The 26,107-nt window shown below is 34.5% G+C and overlaps 1 long non-coding RNA gene across 1 annotated transcript in view; it reads right to left on the bottom strand.

Moving 5' to 3' along the window:
• The window catches only part of LOC131411473 (uncharacterized), an 85,904-nt gene that overhangs the window by 29,338 nt on the left and 30,459 nt on the right, over positions 1-26,107 (bottom strand). The window contains exon 2 of the long non-coding RNA XR_009221570.1: positions 25,627-25,675. This is a non-coding gene — a long non-coding RNA (uncharacterized LOC131411473). The remainder of the gene's footprint in view (positions 1-25,626; positions 25,676-26,107) is intronic.

Genomic DNA, 26,107 nt, shown 5'->3' with positions numbered 1-26,107 from the left:
TTTTATGTAAGTCTAGTATATCAGACATGTCTTTTCATCGTGTCTATAAATTTCCTCTCCTAGTATTTAAAATGTGATTTCAGTTCAACAAGTCCCCAAAGTTAAACGAAATGAGCATTGCAAGTGATATATCCTAATTATTTTGGGGATAGCACAAAAGAAAAGCCATATTGGAATAGCAAATGACAGCTTTCATATCACCTTCCAAACCACTGGGCTGCAGCTCATCCGCCTCCACAGAGCTTTAAAGATGAAGAGAAGAGCATTGGCAATAAAGTAATTGTAAGCCAGGTAAAACAGAATTCACTTGCTTGTGCATCTCTGTGTGTGTGTCTCTGTGTAACACAACTATTTCGTTCCATACTTTCTTAGGAGCAGAAAATAAATTTCCTCTGCTCCCTTCTTCACACTCAAAACTTCTGTCAGGTACATTAGGGGAAATACTTTGCAGTTATTGTAACTGCATTCCTGGCTATGAGATCAATTGAGAAAAAATAAGGAAGCGGGGGCCAGCCCAGTGGCTTAAGTGGTTAAATTCAGAGTACTCTGCTTTGGTGGCCCGGGTTCGGTTCCCAGAGGCAGACATACACCACTTGGCGGGGCCATGTTGTGGTGGTGATCCACATACAAAATAGAGGAAATTGGCACAGATGTTAGCTCGGGGCTAACCATTCTCAACAACAACAGAAAATAAATAAGGAAGGACATGTATATATCGTAAGATAAAAGTCAGCAAAAAGCCAGCACAAAAGAGAAAGAGTTCAGAACCAGGCCATGATATTGTTGAAATGCGTGAACTGGAGAAATGGGCTCAACCTAACAAGATGAGATTTAACGAGGATAAAAGTAACCTCCTGTATATACTCCAATCCAAAGCTCCTAATATACAAATAAATGTACGGAGAAAATTGACTAAGAAGCAGAACATTGAAAAAGAAAATCTCAAGGATTTAGTCTGTAGTAAGCATTGAGGTTTTGTGGAGCCTGACGTTCTTATAATTTGGTGGTGGGATCACATATTCCTTATAGAAAAATAATAACCCATTTTCCTAAAGAAAAAAATACAAAATTCTAAATACAAAGCCATTATGACAGTGAATATTTATTTAAAATGGGAAAAGAAATGACAGCCAATTACAAATAGGAAAAAACTGACGAATACACAAATATCAAAAATCAGAAAATAGCATAATACTAATTTCTCTAATTAATTTTGGCTCTATATTATTATCAATAATAATGATTTTGTACAATTTTTTTTTTCCCAGAGGAAATGGAAATACAGCTCACTATTTTCCCTAGCATGGTTAATTGAAATTGTTTTGTCTTGATTGTAGTTTAGAAAAAAAAATATCCTGCTTCATACACATCATTTTTAATGTCAGGTACATTTTTAGTATGGTTGACAAATTTGGGGGAAAAAACATATCAAGTTTATTTTACATAGGAACTGTAAAATGTAGGGCATGTTCAATTTTCTTATCCTTTGACTGATCTTAAAAATTCTTTGAGAGCCAGCCCTAATGGCCTAGTGGTTAAAGTGTGGCGCACTCTGCTTCGGGGGCCTGGGTTTGGTTCCCAGGCATGGAACCAAACCGCTCGTTTGTCAGTAGCCATGCTGTGGTGGTGGCTCACACAGAAGAACTAGAAGGAGTTACAACTAGAATATACACCCACGTGCTGGGGCTTTGGAGAGGGAAAAAAAAAGAGAGAGGAAGATTGGCAACAGATGTTAGCTCAGGCGGAAGCTTTCCCAGAAAAAAAAAAAAAAAATTCTTCGAGTTGATCACATTTGTTAACCAATTTGTTCTCTATGTCATGCCGAGCAGCATATTATGAGTTTTATGTGTTCTTCATCCTTAGCAGTATTTCATGACACATCAGCAAGAAACGCTAATCTTTTTCTATGTTCACATGACCATTACTTTTTGTCAACTGTATTATCAGTCTAAGAACCTATTATTTCTCTTTAAAATTTATTTAATAAGAAATGATCTGAAATTCATACAATCTGAAATTTTATATCATAAATTGTTTCTCAATGTCATAATAACTTTTGTTGGTTTCATATAAAATGTATAAAATAAGTTCAGTTTGTGGATACTTTTATAATGTGAATGCTGCCTTAGCAAATATATTCCACTTCCATTTTGATTACATGCCAGTGGAAATACAATTCTCTGCTTGCAATTTTACAACTCTGACAACTGGAATAATTTTTCCACAGACTAATTTCTGGCTCCACACATTTCAAACTTTGTATCCCCTCCATTGCTCACATTCTTCTAATGCCAGGAACCTAATTCACATAATGAAACATCCTCTGGCCCTGCAGCTCTGCATCATGATCCAAGTGAACTGCTGTTGTGAAAGGCAGAATTGTTCCTGAAAGCTAATCCTACACTGGGACACTTAGAGTAAACTAACTATACATGGAAATGACTGGGATCACATAAACACTTCCTACTGAACACAAACTCAGCTAAAATTTCCCTTAGTCCAGTCCATAAGCAAAAGTAGCCAAAATAAGAGCAGTAAAGGAGAGTCTTATGACTGTTTTCAAACAGAAGACATATACATTCAAAGTGGAAATTAATATTTTCATATAATTCTTTACACTATCTGATGTGTGATGATTACCTCTTTTGATAAATCACATTAATTATGGGCTTTTTTAAAAGACTAGCTGGTAGTATCAATGTATTTACAAACATGTATTTGTTACATCAACCAAATAATAATAATACTCACAGTAAAAATAATAATAACAATCATTGGTGGAGTGGTTACCAGGCAGTATTCTATACCCGTGTCATATATTAACTAATTTATACCTCACAAGAACCGTATGTACTATGATTATGCTTATTATAAAAATGAGACACATGGGGGCTGAAAACCTTGTCTGAAGTAACACAGCCAGTGAATGGCAGAGCCAAGATATGGCCCCAGACAACCTTGCATCACAGCCCTTTATGGCCCTGTATCTCAAAGTCCATCCTGCAACTATTTAGTAACACAGACATTGTATTATCTGTGTTGAAGAAGTTGGCTTAGTACCTTGCTTAAGTTCGTCATCTCTTCTTATAAGATGCAAGCTACTTTTATTGATTTGTGTCATCAATATCTAGATACTTTTCATATTTGACTCTCACTAGAGCCATGCTTTCATCATTGGAAGACATTTTGCCCATTCAGTAATATCATTTAGGATTTTAATTTCTTCAAAGAGTGAATGTTACTAGATAGTTGCAGAAGTATCATTTGCAGCTTCACAGATCTTGAAGTGCACTATCAGCCTAGTCACTTACCCAAATATATATACTTGTGTGTGTGTATAAGTAGGAGTATGTGTACACACATATTCACAGGCACAAATGTGTGTATATATACATACATATATGTAGACGTATATATGTATACACAAACACAGACACACGCACACACATTTTTGTGCTTGTGTTAGTTTCCTGTTTGTGGAGCAGAATACATGGGTTTGACACTTTTGGAGGAGGATATCAAAGCATTAGATGACCTAAAAAGTTACAGAAATGTGATAGACACTCAAAAATGATGGATAATGATGACAATGAACACTCTCAAGGCATGACATATGATTTGTAGTTAACCTATAATTACCTCAAGAAATTGTGCCAAGTTGCAGAAATACGTAAGTTTCATGTACATTATTTTTAATCTTCCCCAACATCCCTTACTAATGTAGATCTTGACAAAAAGCATTTAATTATGTGATAACCTTGAATTATTGAGAAAGAGCTTACGAGTTGACATAAACCAATTTCAGATAATTGTGCTCAATTTAGAGCAATGTAAGATATTGCTTGAAATGTTCTAATTCCTTCTTTTTCCTAACAGTAAACTCTTAGACAAACTGTTGAAGGGGTTGTTTCAAATAGTGGTTATATAGATATCTGAGATATATATAGAGAGAGAGCACTTCACATGTTTCACTTATACATAATTTAGATAAATACAGCAAAATAAATTATATTTATACTTAAAAATATGTTCTGAATAAAATCTATAAACAACACACAGATATATATGTCATTTTATACACTGTATTGCTGAAATTATATATAAGAAAATAATACATATATTAGAATGTATAGAATAAGATAAAAGATAAAATCCAGATTTCAGAATTTGGTACTTTCCTTCAAGTGGCAATATATATAGTGCTGGACTCTGAAGCCAACTGAAATGGCTCTGTCATTTATTAGATCTGTAACTTTGGGCAAGTCATAGCATTTAATCTCTCTGGGCCTCAGTTTCCTTGTTCAAAAAACTTGGCATCATAACAGTACTCAAATCAAAAAATTAGTATAAGAACCAATTAAGATAATATTTTTAAAGCACTTAGAAGGCTACTTCATGGAAACTAAACCTTCATTAAATGTTAACTAGTGTTAACAGCATATATATGCTGCATATACTATATATATAGGAGAGAAAAGAGAGAGGGAGAGGGAGAGAGTGCCAGAATAATGTGGGTGGTATACTCATATATGCCTTTCGTGTTTACAAGTTACAAAGCTATGAAGTTTACAAAGTTCAATATTTTTATTAAAACTGTGGAATGGTCTAGGAAAAGCCTAGTGGTCAATAACATTGCTACCTATGCCAATTCCAGTAAAGAAAATGAATGGAAAAGGCATTTAAGAATTAAAAGCATGTTTAACTTATCACTTTTATGGAATGTTGATTTATTGGTAGTTGATGAAAACATCTCTTTTATTTCATCTTTGCCTTTGTGAAATTTAAAAATACATGATAAATAATTGCAACAAAGAAGTCCTTCAGTAGGAGAATGGATAAAAAGATTGTAATACAAACATATAATGGAGTATTCAGAAATAAATGAAAATTATGTTATTGATTCACGCAACAACGTGGATGAATCTTAAATGCATTTTGTTGAGTAAAAGAAGAGAGACCCAAAAGGATGCATATTGTATCATTCCATTCAGATGACAATTTAAAAAGCAAAACTATAGTGACAGAAAACATTCCAGTAGTTGCCCAAGGGTTTGGAAAATGGGGGGGTGGGGGGATGGTTGATTACAAAGAGGACACATGGGGGAAATTTTAGAGTGCTAGGACTGTTCTATACACTAATGGAGGCGGTGGATGCATGAGTATGCATTTGTTAAAATCATACTGTACCTCACAAATGTTTTAATGTACAAACACAAAAAAGTTGACCAAGATTTCAAGGATCTAACGATGGAATGCAGACTGTGAGGAATGAATCTATTATAAATGTACAGTATAACTACACTGAAAAGATAAATAAAGAAGCGGGCCTAAGCAACTTTGGAAAATGGTTTTTTGACTGGAAATTTTAAGGATAAAGACAAAAGTAACTGTACATAAACACTGTACTCTAGTTGGCAAATTTTTTCTCATGGGGTGCAGGTTAACAATTTTGAATCTGCTTTACATATACTGGCACTGAATGAGTAAGCGGTCAGTGGACAGTGGGAGCCAGCTTCTTTCTGTAGGGGAAGAAAGTTACAGATAAGCAAAATGGAAGGCTAGAAGGAACCCTGTGGGAATAGACTAGAGTCAAAGACATCAGTATGGACTCATGTTTAGGTAATATACATACAAATATATTACACAGTATAGTTAACAAGATAGTTACAGAAACGATTATTGATATGTGAGTATATATGGATTAGTTCATACTTAACCTAGCTACTTTACTGGCTGAGAGGGCCTAGAAGTAGTGACATCCTAATACCAGCAGGTATTCTCAGTGCCCAGATTTTGATTTCTAAATCTGTATAAATCCAATAAAAGGCATCAGGACTCCTTTGAGATATGGCTTGTTCTAAGGCTGATAAAAACTAGCCAGGAGCATCTTAAAGCAGCAGCTCTAAGGAAATGTTCAAAAAAGCAAGAGAGACATAGGAGCCAAACAAAAGGAACTCCTAACAGCCAAAGCTGGAAGAAATTTGAGCAAGAAAAAAATAACACAATATTGGATTATCATCCAAAGTATAAATGTGTTCATATTGATATTAAATAATAAATAAATATAAATGAGGGACAATTCACAAATTCCTCCTTCCAATTAATAAATGAAGTCACTCCCCTTCACAGGTGGGCTTTTCAGGACGGGCTGTATTTAGTAACGCTTTTCCAAAGAATAGAGTATGTCAAGGGAAAAACAGAAACTTCACAGCAGAGAAACCTGGCACGCACTAACCTGGCCTAAACAAGTGAACAAGGTTCATATACCCTTCTGATATGAGGGAATGAAAAGGGCACTTCATCTCAGTGATATTCTTTCCAAAATTCCATAAGCCCCATCTAATCATGAGAAAAACATCAGACATCCAGTTTGAGGGACATTCTACAAAATACCTGACCAGTACTCCTCAAAACTGTCAAGCTTATGAAAAACAAGGAAAAACTGAGAAACTCACATAGACCAGAAGAGATTAAAGAGACATGACAACTAAATGCAATGTGGTAACCCACATTGGGTCCCAGAACAAAAAAAGGGACATTCATAGAAAAACTGGTGAGATTCAAATAAAGCATGAAGTTAAGTTAATAGTAATGGTCTAATGTTGGTTTCTTAGTCTTGACACATGTCCTATGGTAATGTGAGATGATACCAATAGAAAAACTGAACTTGGTGAGGGTGTAGGGAAACACTCTGCATTATCGTTGCAACTTTTCTGTAAACCTGAAAAATAATTCCAAAACAAAATATTTAATAAAAAATGCAATATAACCAGAAGGCAAAGTTCTATGAGAAGTTAGCTTTATTTCTGCCTCTCAAATCCAATTCCCCAAACTCAAAGAATACGTATCTGAAAACGTATCTGAAACTCCTTCTTCTAGAGCTGAACTGGCTTAATAATAGGCTATGTGCTTTCATATGGAAACTGCTTGACGGATTGATCTGTATGTGGAGTGCCAATACACAGAGGTGGCCCTAGGTGTTAAGAATCCACGGAATGCCTGCTGTTGTAAAATCACAGGATCAACTGCCAAAATCTGACAGTAACAGGTCCCAGAGAGAACTGAAATAATATGAAAATATTAAAAATTCAGAGAATACCAACATAAAAAGGAGATTTTGTACTCACTGAATCATTCTGTCCAGTTTAGAAAGACATTTTTTATTCCTACACAAAGAGAGTAAATTACCTCCTTGTTGGAGGTTCTTTTTTCCCTGTTTCTTTTTTGATAGTTTCTGTTGCTATGCCTCCATTTTCTTTCTTTTTCTTTTACAAAATCTAATGTGCTATTAATCCCATCCAGCATATATTTCATCTTAGACCTTGTAATTTTCATCTCTGTAACTTCAGTTTGGTTCTCTTATATATTGATATGTCTATAACTTTCTGAACATGTGGAATACAGTTAAAATAACTGTTTTAATATGCTTCTCTGCTAATTCTATTATCTGTGTCAGTTCTGCATCCGTTTTGATGGACTGATTAGTCTCCTCATTACAGATTGTTTCTTAACTTTCTTCTTTGCATGCCTGGACGCCAGAGGCGTCTTGCCTGGACGCCAGATCTTGCTTGGACGCCAGAACTCGTGAATTTAACTTGGTGGTGCTAGATACTTTTGTATTCTTGTAAATCTTCTTAAGCTTTGCTTTGAGATGCAGTTTTTAAACAGTTTAATATTTTCAGGGATAGTTTTTATGACTTGTTAAGTGGGTCTGAAGCAGTGCTCAGGGTAGGGCTAATGATTCCTCACTACTGAGAAAGGACCTTCCGCAGTCCTCTACCCAATGTCCTGTGCATTAATGAGTTTTTCCAACCTGGCTGAGAACAGTTACCATTCTTGGTCCTGTGTGAGTGCCCAGCACTATTTTTTCTAATCCTTTTGATTAGTTTTTTCCTATCTTGGGGGAGTTTCCTCACACATATGTGCTGATCAGCACTTTACTAAATACTCAAGGAGGACTCGCTGAAGATCTCTGGCATTCTCTCTGTGCAGCTCTCTTCTCTGGTACACTATTTTATTGAGATCAAGCTCCCTTGATTGCCCTGGACTCTCGGCTCCATCTTCTCAGTGCAAGGAGACCATCAGTTTCCCTCTGTTTCCCCTCCCTGCACGGATGCTTGAAACTTCTCTTAAGGGACCATGCTGGAGCAATTGTAGGGCTCACTAACTTTTTGCCCTTTTAGGAATCACTATTCTTCAGTCTAGTGTTTTGAAATTCATTGTTTCACGTGTTTTGTTTGAGATCGTTTGATGTTTCACACACGAGGATAATTCCATTCTCTGTACTCCATGTTGGCTGTGTCATCACAAAAGACCGCTGAGTGAGTGTTGGGGGAAAATTCCTTAGAACTGGGCCTGAGTGCTTCAGCCAGCCCAATCTTTATGGCTGAGAGAAAGATCTTTGGTTTGCAGTGGGTTCCACAGTCATGGGCTACAGAATAATTTAATTAAAAAAATTCTCAGATCTCAGGGAGTTACTTCCAAATGCTAAGAAAGGACTGCATCTTTGACTGCAAATCTGTGACTGTGTTGTTTTCTATTTTTTGTCTGTATAGGTATTTTATGGTGCCTAACTGTCTAATGTAGATGCTATGCTCAAAATCTTATCTAGTATTATTATGTTTAGTTACAAGGAAAGTTTGATGTTTATTTTTCCTCATATAATCCTAAGGAGTTTGGCTACATTACTTTTTAAAAAAAATTTCCCTCTACCCTTTATAGTCATACTTTTTATTCAGAATCATCCAATGCAGTTTAAAGATGCCTCCATGAATTTATTTATATACTAGGTAGTTTTACCTAACTGCCTTCATAACAGAGGTTGGGAAATCTGTAGTAAACAGTGAACTCTGAAGATGGAAGCCTTATGCTAGTTTTCCTCTTTTACACAAACAAAAGCTGAAGAGCTAAAATCATGGAAAATAACTATTATTTGCTATTATAAATAGCACACTAAAATAAATCATATTCTCCAAATATAATTTGTTTAAAATTTCATGTATTGAATAAGAGGAGATACTTATTGCTATAAGGTAAATCTAACTTTTTGTAACTATTTCAATCACTTTGAAAATTAGGAGGCAACTTATGTCATTTCTCAGTGGGACCAGAAAACATTTACACAGATAAGCAGTAACCTAGCATAAGGATCTCCAGAAATGCAAAAATGATGATAGAGAAGCCCAACAGAAGGTGTCCCACCCTGAATTGCCACAGGCACACTCTTATTTGTTCTCCCTAATGCTGACAATTCTAGGCAAACATGGATCCTCAGAGGGAAGGAAAATACACTGAGAATAGAGAGGATACTCCTTTCTTCATACCATTTGAGACATTTGCACAATCATTAAAAATCACCTTCTATAACTATATTATACAACCATGTTAAATGCACTGTTAGTCTCTAAGAGAAGCAGCAGACCCATGTTAACAACTGGGTAAAAAGAAACTTGCACAGGTTCATTGTTTTGCAAAGAACATTTATCCTCTCAGCCATCAATCTCTGAAAGAACTACACCTCCATCACCTTGGCAAACAAATAAATGTAATGTATTTCCCATGGCAGGCTAAGTAAAGATCTAATTCATTTTTTTTTTAATTTTTCATGAATTTTGTGGTTCATGAGCTCATCATATAGTACACACAAAATAAAAATAATAATAATAATAAAAAAAAACACTGTTTACTTGGTAAGGAAATCCTAAGAGAATAACGGGAAAAACCAGGCTTATGAAATTCTCTTCTGTGAAGATTTCTCATTCATAAAATCTATGAGAAAGGTATTTTTCTTGGTAAAATGAAAGAGGAATTCTTTGTGTTTTTGGTATCATTCCTGAGGTTGAACCAAATTCCTGAAGTTGGGAAATTCTATTTTACCTACACTTGAAGGGAAACTAACAAGGATTAATGACTTGCCATGCTTGACTTATAGGTGATTTGTTAAAACATTGAAAAGAAAACTGCTACACAGCATTTGTTAGGTCTTTTTAGAACAGCACAAACTTAATGTTCTTAATTTTTTTATGGATTATAGAGCATAGAGGGTAAACTAGAGAAGATAAACATAAGAACTGTGAGAGAAACTGAATGATGTCTAAGTCAATACACAAATTTCCTGGAAAACTTTATTTCTACGAATTCTGGGCACTTAGGATAAGGACAATCAATATACATACTGGTTTGGGGGGAGGAACAAAACATGAGTATTTTCAAAAAGAAAATACACGCAAGTCATGGATTTTTATAACCTGCATTTACAATTTACATCAGAGTTATGGATATTATTGTTCCTGAATTTGGTATTCGAAAACATGGATCTTAAATCAGTAGATATTTTATCAATGAAAAAGTTTGTATAGTGGGCGAATCTAGTAAGGTCTCTGATATTAAAAAAGCTGTTTGAGCTTGGACTTCAGAGCCTATCTAGTAAAATAATTAAATGATTAAGGCTCATTGGTCAGAATAGGACCTAAACAATTTTTGAGACAGGAGAAATTTTTCTATGGCTCAGGTTTATGTGATAGAACAAAAACTTTAGAATTATTAGAACTAAACAAGAAAATACCCTAGAATTTCAAAAATAAAGATATTGTTATGAAATTTAAGAGCTGAGTGAAATTATTTGTACAGTTATCTGCTTAGACATTACAGAAATTATGCTTTTATATCCAAATTATGAATTCATTATTTTCCCTCTATGTGTAGTACAAATTCTTAAGTCTTGACTTATCATATTCTGTTTAAATTATTATGCAGTATTTTATTCATAAAAAGAATATATATTACAAAACATAACAAAAATAAATATCCATGACCATATTACCATACTTAAATTGGATGTTACCAATAAGATTGAATTTGTGTGTGTATTAGTTCAAATTCTGTCTCCTTGCCCTGTTGCCAAACAACTATATTAAATTCTGGCTTTATGGCATGCATTCAATAATTTATTGTACATTTTTATTTAAAAATTTTTGCTGGTTTTAAACTTTATAGGAGAAATGTAATATAATAAGACTTGATTTGAGGGCTCAAACGTATTTTTCTAAGATTCATTCATGTCATTGAGTGTGGCTTTTGTTCGTTCAATATCACAGCTGTGAAATATTTCCTTAATTCGATATACATACTCCTTCCTGTCAATGGACATTTGGGTCACATTCAGTTTGCCTTCTTATGAACAGCATTGCTATTAATAATCTCCTACATGTCCCCTACTGCATTCTTCTGTAGAGAAGGAAAAATAATTTTGCCTCTACTCTTCTGAGTTCTTGGCTGAGACCCCTGTAATAAGAGACAGATTAACAAGAGAAAAACAAACAGGAGTTTATTAACATGTATGTATAGCTCATGTACGCATGGGAGATATGCACAGAAAAATGAGTACCACCAAGAGGTGGCCTAGAATTCAGGTTTAAATACCATCTTAACAGGGAAATGTAGGCAATTTAGCAGGGAGTAAATGATTTTTAGGAAAAAAGAATAAGCCCTTAGAAGATGGGAGGTATGATAGTTTGTGATGAAGTTCATCTGAGTGTGGCATTGATTTCTAGTCTCCTCTCCTGTGATAATAGTCAATTCTTCTCCGGTTGATGAAACTCCCAGGGAGGGGATCTATGACAATCCTGTTCCTTTTGGAGGATTTGTCTTTGAGCAGAAAAGGGGAGTTCAGAGAAAGCTTCTCCCTCTACTTGCTGTTTTTCAAGTGCCTACAGCTTAAAATAATCAATATTCCAAGTAGTGCACTTTGGGATAGCATGTCCTGAACTCCTACAGTCATATTTAGGGTACAATATTCTGCTACACTTCACTTGCAACATAATAAAACAATATTGCCGGATTATAGAGTTTTAAATGCTATTTTATTCCTAGGTAGTTTATACCAAGTTACACTCACAATAACAAATTATAAAATTTCCCATTGTTCCATTTCCTATCTCAAACTGGGTATTGTCACACATCTTATTGTGGCCAAACTAGTGAGTACAAACTCCTATCTTATTATGATCTCATTTATCATTTCACTAATTAATGAAGCTAAGAAGATATTTTCACGTGTTTATTCAAAATTTTTTCCTCTTATTTTAAATAACCAGTTCTTTCTTATGCCTGTTTCTGCTTTGCTCTTTTTCCTTTTCTCATTACTCATAGGAATTCTTTACATATATTAGATACTAAGTGTTTGTTGGTTCTAGGTGTAACAAATATCTTCTTTAAGTTGATGGCTGTCAAGAGCTGTAAAAGGTCTGAGACTGTACCCTACTTGCAAGCTCATATGTTAGCTTACCACAGTGTCACGGGTGCTGAAGAAGACAAGAGACTCCTAAAGAAGAGCAAGAGACTATTATTCACAGCACAGCAAACAGCATGAGTATCAGCATATTTGCATCAGTTCCCCTTACCCCCAAGTTCCAGGAGAGTGAAGAGATGCATCAAGGTTGACAGAACGTCTCCTTGACCAAACTCCACCAGGCTCTGCTAGGCCTCAACCTTGGTCTATAAGGGCTTGAACAACACACTAACATGGTTTCTGACAGCTCAAGGCCACATTCCTAGGATGACTCCAGCCCCTCTTAAAATGCCTGCCTGAGAGAACTCACTGCTGCCAAAAGAATTTACTGTATGTGCCAGCCAACACTTGAAGATGGGGCCCCTGTCTCCCAGCCTCTGAGGGAGGGTAGGAGCCTGATTTCCATAAGCGCCAGTCAGCAAACTCAGATGGGTTTCACACGCACCAACACCCCCTTCCTACTTTGGTAATTTTTCACTTTACTGACTCTACTGAGACCCCACTCACCCCCCTCCCTATTCCCTCATTCTCCCTTTAAAACATCGAGTCATCTCTGTACAAACTGAAACTGAGTTCAGTTCATGCTGGACTCTTTTTCCCTATTGCAACAGTACATTATGATTAAAATCTGTCCTTTCCACTTGAGCTAGCATCCAGTTTTGTTTATCTTTCACATGTACACAGTAGATAGGATTCACAACTGAGGTACCCAGGGCTAAGGGCCCAGCACATGTTGACCGAAGAGCAAACACTGCACCAAGCAGTAAATATCCCGGTCCTCCTTGTCCTGCTTCCCTCCCTGCCCACATGTCCAGGGAAGCAAGCAGTTACACAGTAGTCACAGCGATCTCTTTGACCTACGTAGTCACCTATATGATCAGCTATAGAAACAACTCAGTATCAGGAGAGCTGTCAGTCGGGCACACTCAGCAAGACCCCGCAAGGATGCTTACGACACGTGGCAAAGTGTTTCTCCAACTGACTTACCTTTTCACAACCTTTAAAGCGTTTTTTGATAAATGAAGTTGTTCGTTTTACTGATCAAATGTAAATAATGTTATATGGTTAATACATTTAGTAATATTTCCTATTACTTAGTCATAAAGATTTCTTAACATACTGTACTATTATTTATTTTCTGAATATTATCATGTTTTGACATCTTAAAAAATCCTTTCTGGCTGGGGAGAGGCTGCCCTTCCAGGGCTGGCAATTCTTGGAGAGAGCAAAGAGCTCAGCTGAAGCATGACTTTGATAAGCAAACTAACTGATCAGAGCCATCCCTCCTCTATCTGGCCTGTACACTTCAATAGGCAATATCCTGGTAGCTTAATCACCCAGGGCCAGGTACCAGCCAACTAGGGACAGCCCCTATATGTCCCAAGGCCAACAAAATTGTTCAAACTAGCCAATACTAAACTGTTTATTCTGTCCTGTGCTTGCCTCTATCAATGTTCATGTTAATAACCACATCCTGATTGATTCAGGAGGGGCTCTTCTAATGCCTGGTTTTGCTGTCTCTTATTTATGTGATTTTGACTTCTCCTAACCCAAGTTTTTAATATAAATCTGTTTATACTCCTTGAGGCCTACTTCACATTAGATTGTGTTATAACAGTTCCATATGGATAATGGGGTGACCTCTAAAAGCAATTCAGATATTCTGGGTTAGGTCTAGGCTTAGTAATGTATCTGCTTTGAGATTTTGGGTAAAATAATTTATAATTTCTGAATTTTAGTTTCTTCATCTGTGTTAGCTTTCTATTGCTCCTTCAACAAATTACTGCAAACTTAGTGGCGTAAAACAACACACATTTGTTATTCTACAGTTCTGGAGGTCAGAAGTCCTAAAATCAAGGTGTCAACAAGGCTGAATTCCTTCTGGAAGTTCCAAAGGGGAGTCAGTTTCTTGGCCTTTCTCAGCTTCTAGAGGCTGCCTGCATTCCCTAGCTTGTGTCCCTTTTCTCTCTCCATCACTCCAACCTTGCTTCCATCATCACATCTCCTTCTATCACTCTGACCCTCGTGCCTCTCTCTCATAAGGACATCGTGATTATATTGGGCCAGTGTCTGCAAAGTCCCTTTTGCTATGCAAGGTAACAACAACAAATTTTAGGAATTAGGATTTGGGTATCTTTTTGGGGGGCGGGGGCATTTTTCTGTATACCACATCATCTTCTGGAATTGGGAAAATAACACCTTCCCTACTTATTTGCACGGTTTCTTACTCGGCTCAAATGCAATAATTTTGGGGAGTTTTATAGAGTCAGTAAAGGTACCATTTACTAAGAAAGAACCCATTCTATTGCTCCCATTTCATGTATTTCTCTTTACCATATAAAATATTTTTCTCTTTATACTTGGATCATTACATGAATTGATTTCAATGCTGTGTTTTATACAGATAAAAGAACACAAAAATATACTTTCCTCTAAATGACTAAAAATGTTGCATCTCATTTAAGGGATTAATCCATCAGCAATTATTTTCTGGTATATAATGAAAACTAATAATCTAACTTCAATATTCTTCTAAAAATAACAAATTATTCTAGCATCATTTTCCTAATGCTATGCAAAGTCAAGTTTGCAACATTCAAGTTTTCACATAAGTGTGTGTTTCTGAGATATGTTTTTTCTTGTTCTGCTGTTTCACTTGATTATCCCTGCCATATACCTCACAATTGTCTTAGCTTTAAAATAGATTTTGATATCTGGTAAGACTATTTCCCTATTCTATCCTCTTTGCACATAAATGTTAGAAAGAGCTTGTCAAGTTTTAACAAAATCTTGTTGGGATTTTAATTGGAATAGTACTACATCTAAATATCAATTAAGAAAAAAATAAATGATATTTTCTGTGACATGGTATAACTGTTAGTTATTGAAGTTTTATTTAATGCAATAAGTATTATATTTTCGAAGTGCTTCCTGTTAGTGTATAAAACGTAGTTGATTCTTATATATTCACCTTCAAGCAGACACTTTGCTAAATTTATCTATTATTTCTATGTCTGTATACTATTTTGGATTCTCAATGCAGGTAATCATTTTCACGATATTCACAGATTTGTTTTCCTTTGTCATCCTTTTAATATTTATTTATTTTTTTTACTCACAGTGCTACATGAGACCAGGAAGAAGGTTCCATTTTTTTAAGCGCACATTTTTATTTTGTTCTTTATTTGGAGTGAATCCTTCTAAAATTTCACTGTTGAGAATCATAATTTCTGAAAGTTTTAAGTTGATAGATATACATTATCAGGTTAAGTACTTCTACTGAGTTGATTTCAAGAATAAACGTTGAAAGTTGTCAATGCTTTTCCTACATTTACTGAGATGCTCACGTTTTTCTACTTTAATCTGTAGATATGGTAAAATACCATATTCTGTTAAACTGTCTCAATATTCCTAGGTTAACTCCATTTCATAATATATTAGTTTTTTGCAAATGGTTGGATTGGGTTTGCTAACATGTTGTTTAAGATTTTTAAAATCTATATCCATGAATGCAATCATTCAGAAAATCTTTCTTTTCCTGCACTTGTCCAATTTTGTTAGAGAAGTTTTACTGACCTCATAAAAAGAGTTGGGTGTATTCTCTCTCTCTCCCTTTTTTTTTTGGCATTCTCTCACAAGGAAATTTTAAAAAGGAAGAATGACCTGTGTCCTGGTATTTTGACAAAATTTACCTGTAATACCATATCAGATTTTTTCCTTTTTAGAAAAATATTTTAAAATTGATTCAATTTTTTCATTGGTTATAGTACTAGTCAAGCACTTTTTTCTTGACTTCATCTTAACTAACTATATTTTCCTAGAAAGTTGTCCATTTCATCTAAGCTACAGATATATTGCCATCTAGTTTTTAATAGTATTCTCTTACATTTTTAAATATTTGCTAGAATTGTACTGATATCCAATCTTTTAAATTTTTACTTTATTTACGCTTTCTCATTTTTGTTTCTTGACTACCCTCAACAAAATATTTTTTTATTTAACTAATCATATCAAAGAATTAACTTTTGGCTTTGTTGATATCTTCTATCATATCTTTGTGTTCTGTATCATTAATTTCTTCTCTAATACAATATTTTCCCTTTTTATTTATTAACGTCTTAAGTTAGAATGATAAGCTCATTATTGTTCATTTTTCATTTTATTATAAATATTTATGATAATTTTCTTCTAAGTATTTTTGTCACTGTATATCACATTTATTTATATGCATATATATTATATTTCAAATTTTATAAATTATCACCATGAATAATTTCTTTGAACCAAGCGATTTTTAGCAGCATGCTTTTAAATTTTCAAGTACATAGGTTTTTGTTTGTTTCTTATTTTTATTGGCTTCTAATTTATTAGAATTATCATTAGAGGATGAGTTTTTTATCATTCTTGGTATTTGATAATTATTGGAAATTGCTTTTTATTTTAGAAAGTGGTCAGTTTCCAAATGTTCCATGTGTGCTCAAGTAATTCACAAATTATTGTATTCATAGTTCTATATATTTTCACTAAATGAATGTTTTTATTTGTGATGTTCAAAATTTTTACATTTCCACAAAATTTTTGTCTGCAAAACATAAATAATTAAGAGAGGTATGAGGCAGTTGTATACTGTAATCGTGAATTTGTCATTTTTTTCTACTATTGTATATCTATTGAAAATTTATATATTTTTAGACTATTTTTTATTATTTGCTTAATTAGTTAATCCAATGTTTTGCCAAGTAACAGCCTCGAGTTTCTGGTTTTGCTTTGTTTTGTATTTTCCTTGTATGTCTTTTCCATGCTTTATTTTCAAACTTTCTATACTTTTATGATTTTAGTGTGTATCTTATAAATGGCACATAACTAGATTTTAATATATAATCTGATAATATTTGTCTTTTAATTGGCACAATTGGTCCACTTAAATTTACTCTAATAATGGAAATATTCAGATTCTTTCAAATATCACTTGCTGCTTTTGGTTTTCTGTATTTTCCTCCTTGAATGTCTCTTTTAAGTTATAGTAGCTATATTATGTAATCCTTTTCTATTATTTATTAGTTATCTTAGAAATTTTATTGTGAATATTTAATTTATCAAAGCCAAAAAGCAATATATCAGTACAACTCTTGAATGATATATAGAATATAAAATTACATTGTTTTAATCATCCTGTGTGTAATTTTGTCCTGTTATTGAGTTCTCATTTTTTACTTCACAAATTAGACATAGTAAATTATAAAATAATAATAATAATTGTATAAAAAGTTTGATTTGATTATTCTAAGTTAATAAGGGATTCTTGCTCACCAATCTTTTCTATATATTTAAAAATTATTTTTAGACAGCTTTATTGAGTTTTAATTACATACAAGGAAATATTCTCTTTTTGAGCATATAATTCAAAGGTGATTGACAAATATATACAGTTGGATAACCATCACCCTATAGCCATGATCAGTAAATCCATGCATCCCCTGGGGATGACTAATCTGCTTTTTGGCACTATAGTTATGATTTTCAATGAATTTCACATAAATGGAGTCATAGGCATATATTCGTCTCTGTATCTTTTTTTTTCACAAAACAAAATGCTTTTGAGTTTTATCCATGCTATTTTGTGTATCAATAGTTTTCTTTTTTTCTGATGAACAACATTCAATTGTAATAGATACATCACATTTTTTATCCATTCATGAGTTGGTGGACATTTGAGTTGTTTTCATTTTGGGATGAATATGAATGGAATGCTATAAAAATTTGATTATGAGTATTTGTGTGGATATATGTTTTAATTAATCTTGGGTAAATATCAAAAAGAGGAATCGTTGAGTCATGTGGTCATTGTGTGTTTAACTGTGGAATGCACTGCTAAACTGTTGTCTAAATTGGCTTTATCATTTTTTTTGTCCCCACCAGCAATATATGGGAGTATGTGTTGCTTGCTAGAGCCATGATTTTTAATTTGAGCTACTCTAATCAGTGTATAATGGCATTTAATTTTCATTTAATTTGCAATTTAATTTGTATTTAATGACCAATGATGTTGACCGCGCTTCCATATACTTACTAGCTATTCTTTTAACTACTTTAGTAAAGTATTTGTTCAGATGCTTTACCAATTTAATAGTAAGTCATTTGTTTTCTTATTATTGAGTGGGAAGTATACATTGTATATTCTGGATATAAGTCCTTTATCAGATATGTGTTTTGCTAATATATTCTCCAAGTTTGTGGTTTGCTTATAATTTTTTAACCATCTTTTGTGGAGCAATACTCATTAGTTTTGATTAGATTTATTTATTATTGTTTTCTTTTATAGCTTGTGATTTTTGTGTCCCAAGAAATATTCGCCTGACCTAACAGTAAGAAAGATTTTCCCCTAAATTTTATTCTAGAAGTTTCATAGTTTTAAGTCTTATGTTTAGGTCTATGCTCAGCTCAACCACCCTCAACCATAGGGTTAAACCCCTTCTTTTTGGTGTGGGGAACACACTGAATATTTAAACACTGTTCAAGTAAAAGCCAGGACAAATTTGAAAAGTGTGTAAAAAAAAGTGCCTCGAGCATGGAGAAATATATTTCCTAAAATCCAGGTGTCTTGCATGTTGTGAATTTAGTTATGTGGTTCCACACGTACTGGATTAATAATTTACCATGGTTGATACATCTACTTAATAAGATTTCCAAAATTCTACGTAGGATGGATTTTCCAGCATGGGAAAATGTACCATACCTCCATAAGAATTTAGACACATTCATAAATAATTTTTTGCTATCACTAGTGAAAGCAATAGCAGGTGAGAGGGAGATTCAATGTCTTAAGATTGTACATACACAGCAAACTGATTTTGAAGAAAAAATTATAATGAAAGGCACAGTGCTTACTCGAGATTCTCAGTAGAATATGTAGTTAAATCAAGTTCTGTAATTTCTCAAACAATAAGAATTTTAGACAGAATTGGTGATAGCACACAAAGTAAAAATCATATTTTCTCTTCTTGCTTCCCCATCAAGTTATTATCCCATTTCTCTGTTTTGTTTACACTCCAAGCTGCTAACATGTTGTCACTCACAGGTTACATATTCTCAGTGAAAACACTTACTTCCAAACCTACTTGAATCTGTTAAGTCTTTTTACAACAGGTCTAAAGCCAGACTAGAAAACCAATGGCTTCTTTTCAGTTGATCTTACGTTGGAAATTTACACTTCCCCACTCAATTGATCTGGAAATTTTTTTCTTTTGTTCTCATTCTGATCTTAACAGATATTTTAACATTATTTTGACAAATGTTTTTTGAAAAATTAAAAGGTCCTAGACACTGGGAATGGGCTTGTAAATAAAACTTGATCCCTACATTTCAGGAAGTAATAATTTAGTGAGAATGTGAGAAATATGAACAGTTATCACACAATATGATAAGGTCTGAACTAGAGGTTTATACCAAGATGCTTTGAGAATGTTGAGGAGGGTTAGCAAATGCTTGCACAGATGAAGCAATAGTTGATTAGAGACTGACATAGAATACTATCAGTGGTGGGAGTAAAGAGTAAATGGATTGGAGAAGCTCTGAGAAGTGAAGACCAATAAACGTGGAAAATGATCAAACATGGAAAATAAAACACATTTTGAAGGGGAGAATTGTTCCCAAATTTTTGCTTTGGATAAATAAGTACATGATAATGACATTAATGTAAACAATTGCTAAAGCAGAAGCAGATATACCTACATATTAATTTTTATAATAAAAATATTATAGTAAAAAAAGACAGAATATTTTGTAAAATATTTCAGAACATTGTGTAAAATATTTCATCAAATTTTGGGGTATGTTTACATCCTTTGATTTTAAATTATTTCTATACAACTATCATTTTTTTGATTTTTAATTCTTCTAATTCATAACTCAACTACTATAGTGATTTAAGTGGTAATCCAACATCATTTTTATTTAACTTACAAATGCTGTATCTTTTGCAAGATTTTTAATTGAATATTAATTTGTTTTGAATTTTTGTATATGGTTACTATATCTATTAATTAAAGCATAATCACAAGAGTAAAATACACGTATGTTTCATAGAGAATAATTTCATAATTGTCATTGCATTAGTGTTATTTTTTTTTATTATGACAATTCAATTTCTTAGGCCACCTTGTCGTGGCAGGAAGTCTTAAGTATATACAGGTAATCAATGCCTTACGGTTGAAGGAAAAGCCAAGTTGGCTCTATAATAACGCATTCTAGTTTGAAAAGATCACTAAGTCATTTTCACGTGAAAAAAATAATCCTCCATTGCTATTTTCTACTAAAGAAAGCCTAGAGTGGGAATTCACGGATGAAAAATTCATCCGTGAATAGGATATAGCCTAAAGATACACATTAAAAAAGAAAGTGTCTAAAATGAACAAATTCTTACTAATCCTACTGAAAATTACTATTCATAGTATTAATAAGATGCAAGTTCTACTGAAATACCAACACTGGGTAGAGTGCGGGTAGGGTATATGGGACATCAGCAACTCAAACATAACAGTTGCAGAATAGGGATTTTTTGAAAGTTCATAATAGACACAAACACTTATAAATTATTCCAAAGGAGTTTCTCCACTGGTGCCAAAGAGTTTAACAGCGATCAATAGTGAATTAACAATGTTTAAAAGTAATCTGCTCCTCATGTAGAACATTGACCTACGAATTCAAGCTTTGCAATTAATCAGAAAGACATCTGTATATGTTTAAATTGAAGGCTTAATAATAAAATACAGACATAGAGTTAACTCTTTTAACAGGACAGACTACACTCTAAATACAGTAGATGAAACTATATCTGTAGATTTGATGGTAAGCACTTCAACTGTTGCTTTACTTTAAGTTTTAATGTCACATTTATTTAACATATTTTGAGGAAATAGTCTTAATTCCTGTCAGAATTCCTGTGTCCAATGCTATACTAAAAATTATGAGTAGTTTATTTTAAATAATAAAATTGGAAAGATTACACCACCAGTGTGTGCATTGGAATCTTACTTCTCCAAATAACTATAGCAAATTCATAACTGTGTAAACTATATTTCCATATAGTCTCTTATTTTGAGGCCAAAAAATTTAGAACATGTAAGTCAGTCAAAACTTCAAATGGATGTGCTGGGCTTGTTTGCACACTAATGTTGTTACTTGTCAAGCAAAATGTATCCTTTAGGGTGATGCAACTCTATTTTTAATATACCTCCAAAGAGAGAATGTACTTTTCATAATAGCTTTGCCCCAAATATCAGCACATTTCATTTACTTTAAGCACTTTTCCAATTTTCAACATTTGTCTTTGTCTGTTAAATGAAAGATAACCTATACCGAAGGGGTTGGAACCACCAAGGCTGTGCATGCAAAGCAGTTCCAGATTATGGGGAAATTTCAAAAGTTCAGCACAGTTTGAGTATATCCAGGAAAAGGTTTTCTCTTTGAGCCCTCTCGATAACAGAGATTATCCAGGGCCCCCATCCTCTGTTCAGTCTGTGATTAGTGGGCTCATTTAAGGGGTGGTGGGGCATTCTTACTTGAAGTCTTCACAAAAAGTGTTTTTCATTTAATTTCCAGAAGATGCTTCACCTCCTCTCCCTGCCAAGATCCTTTCCTGACACCCCATGCTCCCGCTGACTAGACTTTGAAGAGTCAACTTGCTTCCTCTGTAATATAAGTCATTCCTTTATTTCTTGTCTGCATATCCTACCTCCAGCCCATATCTCAGCTTTGAGTGTGTAAATGCCCACTTTTTAATATGTGAGTGATATTTTCATCTTGCACTTGAGCAACTTGCTTCACTGAGTTGTTGCTACTACTTAAACTGGGGAAATGGCAAGAGAGCAGAAGGATAAGGGGATAAACACACACACAGTACAGAGAATTAAATTAATTGTGAAACCATAAATATCGAAATGGCAAAGAATAGAAACAAATCTCTGCAGTGTGTCATGGTGAATATCTTGTGATTTACTCTTCTCCTTTGGAATCCCTAGTTCTCTTTGTACCTATGATATATTCTGCGGAGTTGCAAAAGGCTTATAGTGGCTCTACCTTCCTTCTAGCACCCTCTTATACTCTTACATGCTACTATTTGGCCAAACCTGCTTTATCTCTGATGCTCTCCTTGGTTCTTATCAAAGTCAAGTTCCCTTTTGTGAAAAAGGAGGAAAATGCTGCACCTGGAACCACTATTATTTTGAATCTCAAAGTAGAAACACAGTATACAAAGAAGGCTAAAGGCAATGCCGAGTTGGAAGTGAAGGTCTGGGGTAATGTACTGGCAGACACCTAGTCACATAAGCCCTTGGTACTTTACATCTTCAAAATTTGTGTCTGGAGTCTAGTGAGAGGAGCAGTTTCAGTCTGAGCTGAACCAGCTGACAAATTGTTTATATCAGCACCCACCATCACCCACATAGCAAAACCCACTCTGGGCTTCTGCATCCACTGAGAAACATTGATGTGCCCCTACCACAAAGCCATAAAAAGTCATTACACAGTGATACTCTTTCCTCTTGAACTGGACCCTTCTGTTTTCATTGATTAAACCTCTTTACTTCTGGGAAAGAAATTCAGAATTATTATTCTCATTTTCAAGAACTGTTAGAGAAAAATCACCCACAAACTTTTGTGTAAAAGAGAAGTAAATTACCTGCTTCAATGCCTGCTTTTAATCAAAGCTTATACAGCAGTCCACCACATAAAAGAGATATAGGCAAATCTATTGTTTGAAACAAAGGTGAAAAACTAAGAATCATGCTACCCAAACCACTACACTCTCGCCCTCGACCCCCACCATGGCCCATCAGGGAACTCCACCAAAAGTAAATTAAAAACCCTATCTGGTGAACCTCACTTCTCATAAAGCTTGTGCACGTAGCTCCCAAGAACTAAAATAGTTGACAGATCTCCTAACAATACTGAAACTGAAACTCAGTGCTTTGGAGTTCTAGTTCAGTCTCTTTCAACTAAACTAGGAAACAGTTTGCATTTTAAGTTGTTCAATGAAAAAAAACTTAAAAAGGAAATTATTTAAAAGAGAAAAAGAAACTTACATGGGAGAAATAATTGTCCCTATTTTTTATTCTTGTATTTTGTTGTTCATCACTACTTCAAAGTCCAACATTGCAAAGTGAAAAGTTATTATTCATCGAGTTCACATGGTGTCTCTTTGAGGATAATTTCCCATTGAGAAGAATTTGCCTTTGTTGCCTTGCTTTTTCTATAGCATCTTCTGACAGGAAGTTGATCTTGGGAATATCATTAAAATTGACTCGAGCTGGGAAATGAAATGCTCAGCATTTTCCTAACGGAAGCTGAGAACTGATGTTTGCAATGGGATTTTACTCAATGATTTCTATCCCATTGGCATGAAAACATTACTGATAAATACCGTATTTATTACTCCAAACTTTGAAACTGTGTACCTACGAGCTTTTGAATTACTCATAAATAATTCTTGATGCATTCTCTGGTTCCTCTAGTATCTCTTCAGTGATTCATTGATTGTATTAGAATGCAGAGACTCATTTCCAAATGAATTCAAAAGCCAAAGAAAAATTCTATTCCTCCCAAAGGTCAAACATTGTGATGGAGGGTTAGTATAAGACTTTAAAAATGTTTTGTAAGGTATAAGAGCAACTCAGACTTTACTGTGTCAAATTTTAATAGCAAAAATACAAATAACAGTTTTGTTAAAAGAGATGCAAAACTCTATAGAAAAAAAAAAAACCAGAAAAAAAGAAAGAGAAAATATTAGCATTAACATTAAAAAATCTCAATAAAGCTGTTAAAAAAACTAACCTCTGCTTTTGTTATGACTTAAATATTTTATGAGCTGTCAATATATTTCGTCCTGCATAGCAAAAATGCATGGAGAAATAGGCACTTCACAAATACGTCTTGGTAAACTTGACTTAGTCATAGTCTCATTTTTATGACTTTAGACAACAAAATCTCTGGAGAATTCTGAAATTAAAAAATAAATCTCTGAAGCTATTTGGAATTAATTGCTTTGGACATTTCAAATATAGATGCTTTGATCAGAAGCTTAAATAAGTGCAAAATAAGAAAGAATATTAAGTTGCTTTATCAATCCCTGAGGCCTTTTGTTTAGAGCTTACTGACTTGGAAGAGTAGAAATGTGAGACGAAAAATTACTTAGATAAAAACAGCTCTCTAAACTAGACTGACATTTAATAACGAAACGCTGGGGATGTTGTTAAGTGAAAAAACAACATCTAGTTCTCAACCACCACCTGTCTTCTAAGCCTCAAACGCTCTGAGTGTAGACACTTAGAAAACATAAAACTGCCACTGTCTCCATACGTAATGCTGGCTTACATGCTGTGGATTTACGTGACCTGCTCAAGGTCACACTTACCTCCTTCTATTCATTGTCTGTCCTACAAATAGGTTCTTGATGCTTTATATGATATAAATGGGCAATCTGTAATATTTTTATCCCACACTTTCATTTTTCATATAAAAAGTAAAGCAATAATGTCAATGGAGGAACTACTCCCACCTTTGGACATTTTGTGAATTCTTGGTGGTGTTTTTGGTTTCACAACTATAGTAGGTATGGGATGGGATGGTGTCAGGTGAATGAGGTCCAAAGGGCAGTTAGCTGGCCCTGGTCCTGCAATATGAAGTATTGAAGACTGTCCTGCATCCTGTACAACTGTTGATTCTCTTGCCAAAGACGTGCGGAGGGAAAACTTCTTTGTACTTCATTACCTGAGACTGGCATCTAACTGTATTTCCCATAAATGAAAAGTATCTAAGAACCAACATAGGATATTGATTAAAAGCAAGGACTCCAGAGCTGATTACTAGGGTTAAATTCTGGATCTGCCACTTGCTGTGTGACCTTGGATGAGTTACTCATCCTCCTGCGCTGTGGTTTCTCTATTTGTAAAACTGTGATGATAACACCAGAGGTTGTTGTGATGAGTAAATGTCAAGAAACTACAACAGTGCTTGACAGACAATAAACGCACTACAAGTTTTAGCTATTTTCAATATTTTCTAATAGAGAAGTAATAGGTAAATCAGGGGAAGATTGTATTTTTTCTTCAAACTTTATTAAATCTTATTTATCATTAAAAAATCCATATCTACAATGGTAAAACAGTGACTTTTAGTATTTAAATCACCAATAATACACAATTGTATCTTTTTGCTATTTGGGCACCTAGCATCCCCTGCTGGATACAGGGAACCACTGTTCCCCCTACCCCAAGATTTACGAATGTCTGGTCTAGTGACACACAGATACCCCTGGATGTGAAATAAAGTTTATTACTCACATGGTAAATAGGAAGTGGATAATCCCAAGGAAAAGGGCTCAGGTTGTGCCTAGAGAGAAACAAGAAGAGGAGATGGGTGTCTTGGAGTTTTTATTATGATTATAGGATATAGTGGGTGGGGTGCTCTACTGTGATTTGAATTTCCACCTGTGACCCGAGACAGAGGATGCAGGTGTGCAGAGGGAGTGGGTGGGGGAGTTTCTGATCCAATTACTTAAATATAGAGGAAGGGGGGGCGTGGCAACTTGAAAATTGTCATCTTGCTAACATCAAAAATGGAGTCTTTTGGGGCCAGCCCGGTGGCGTAGCGGTTAAGTGCATGTGCTCTGCTTCAGTGGTCCACGGTTCGCAGGTTCGGATCCTGGGTGCACACTGATGCACTGCTTGTCAAGCCTTGCTGTGGTGGCATTGCATATAAAGTAGAGGAAGATGGGCATGGATGTCAGCCTAGAGCCAATCTTCCTCAGCAAAAAGAGGAGGA

Source organism: Diceros bicornis, chromosome 11 (assembly GCF_020826845.1).
Source record: "Diceros bicornis minor isolate mBicDic1 chromosome 11, mDicBic1.mat.cur, whole genome shotgun sequence".
NCBI classification, from domain to species: Eukaryota; Metazoa; Chordata; class Mammalia; order Perissodactyla; family Rhinocerotidae; genus Diceros; species Diceros bicornis.
This window is presented reverse-complemented; position numbering and strand designations above follow the sequence as displayed.